The 2,142-nt window shown below is 54.9% G+C and overlaps 1 long non-coding RNA gene across 1 annotated transcript; it reads left to right on the top strand.

Annotated features, from left to right (window-relative positions):
- The first annotated feature begins 214 nt into the window (after nucleotides 1–214).
- LOC127491988 (uncharacterized) lies at nucleotides 215–1,285 on the top strand. Its single transcript, XR_011378598.2, has 2 exons — nucleotides 215–351; nucleotides 424–1,285. It is a non-coding gene; the product is annotated as an uncharacterized LOC127491988 (long non-coding RNA).
- The last annotated feature ends 857 nt before the right edge of the window (nucleotides 1,286–2,142 follow it).

Here is a 2,142-nt window from a genome sequence, read left to right as displayed (position 1 = left end):
TTTTTAAAAGCCCGCAGAGGTGAGAACTGATTTTGAAAGGTTAAGTCCACAAAGAAAAAGTCAGCACGCTATCAGAATTTGTTCTAGACTCACCCACATTTGTCAAGGAGACCTTTCCAGCTACGCTCACTCCTCTTCCTCCTCCTGGTCCTGCTCAATGAGCTGCACACGCAAAGATCTGCCCTCGACAAACAGACGCAGGTCCCCGGGAAAAGCCGCCAACAGGAAAAACACAAGAGGAAGAGGATGTTAAATTGCTCAAGGGCCACTCTGCTTACTCCTACTGAGCCCAACGCGTCTCCGCGCCTCGGCCGGGGCAGCAGGTGCACGTCTCCATGACAACAGCCAGAGGTGGGCTACCGAGTGCTTTCCCAGGACCCAGGGGAGGGGCGTCTATTTTATTTTATTTTTTTTATCTCCCAGGTAGGAAGTGGTGAAGGTGCGGGCACTGGCTGCCTCCTGAAGCTCTCGGAACTGGCAGGGACTGCAGTAGCTTGGAGAAAGTGACACAAGTCCAAGGCCGGCGGGGGTGGGTGGGGACGTGTTCACATCACGGTGCTGGCTGCCTGTCCTGTCTCCTCACACCCCTAGGGGAGCCTTGGAAACACACCTGCTTGCAGCGTCCGGCCTCTGTGGCTCTGAGACTCCCTGACAGACCGTGGTCTCACTTCCATCAGCTTTGTTGGTTCCAGACGTGCTTGGGAGGCATCTTTGAATAAGCTTTGCACGCAGAGGTACGAGGAGGCCACCTGGATAACACATCAAGTGCTTTGGAAGACATTAGCCTGGGAGACGCACCAGCGTTAGCTCTGCTAAGACGAGGAGAGCTACCCAGCAAAGCCACAGTCCGACGTGGTGGGGTTCCCACACGAGCAAGCAGGGTGCACGCGAGGACGCTGGACCCCAGACCCCTCAGCCTGCTGTCGGTGACAGTGCCCGCCATGCCAGGGGTCAGGCCCACTCCCTTTCTGTGCCACCCCAGGCAGGGGCCCAATTCTGGTTCTTTCTTTCCCACGCTGCCTTCCTCACTGGCAAGGCCACCACCATGCAGCTCAGCCTTTGTTCCTTCCCCTGCAACACCTCCTAAACATGGAAACATTAGGAGCTCAGACCCTAAGCAGGCAGATACCTCTCCCTTAAATACCACCGCATTGAATTAAGAGCCTCTGTTGCTTTACATGCATTTACATGTAAATATATATTTGCTTTATATATGAATGTGTGTCTTCTCAGAGGGTGTTATCGCCTTTTTGAGTGTGCACAATGAATACAATCCTCAGATTTGCATGGCGGGTTTGATTTTGGAAACAACAAGTATCTTGGTGACAGTTTATTCAGCGCCCTCCGATCTGGAGCAGAATGACGCTGTTTTCCCAGCCTCAAGCAAGTGCAGACAGGAAGGGCTGCATCTGGATGTCCCCGGACAGTGATTCTGAGTGGGGACAAGGTTCTCGGGCACAATCGAGTGGCTTCTTGGGGAAACATTCTTGGGGGACAAAGATTCAGCTCCGTGGCCTGCAGCCATCCAGGTTGATTCTTTCCACAATCGGGAGAGAGGAACTGCGTCCCGCCACACCCCCCACCACCGCCAAGGTCACGATGTCCACAGAACCAGCCCAGGGCTCGCAAAGGAAAGAGGGAACAAGTCACGCCCGGTGGGTGATTTCTGCCGCAGCACTGGCGGGGAGACCCCAAGGCTGCGGGGGCCCTGAAGTGTCTTACTGCAGAGTCCTGCAGCTCCGGACGATGGGACAGTGTGGCCGGAGGAGAGCTCTCGCCGGACAGTGACCGGGAAGCAGTACGCCGGCCAAGACGTCGCTGGAGCCCTAGCCTGACAAGGAGGGGCGCCATCTCAACAAACCGGGATAACAACGAACGCGAAGAATCAACGATGTCACAGCTGACTGTTCCGTCAGAACAGGCATCTGTGGGTCTGGCTGTTGGGTGCTAAATTGAGATTTTCCTTTAAAATTCCGTTTTATTGACGAAATGCCCCTGACATGTTGAAGGGGTCTTGAGAGTCATCATTCAAAAGGAAATCCTCAAGGCCCCACCCCCGGAGCTCCACAGGCAACAAAGGCACCCGGAGATAATCCGGGCTCGTGTCAAATCTGAAGACGGAAGACAAGGCTGGCGCCGCGG

The sequence above is a fragment of the Oryctolagus cuniculus genome, chromosome 9 (assembly GCF_051225735.1).
Source record: "Oryctolagus cuniculus isolate XC-2025 breed Fujian yellow rabbit chromosome 9, ASM5122573v1, whole genome shotgun sequence".
NCBI classification, from domain to species: domain Eukaryota; kingdom Metazoa; phylum Chordata; class Mammalia; order Lagomorpha; family Leporidae; genus Oryctolagus; species Oryctolagus cuniculus.
Note: the sequence above shows the minus strand (reverse complement) of the source record. Positions and strands in the feature narration are given on the sequence as shown.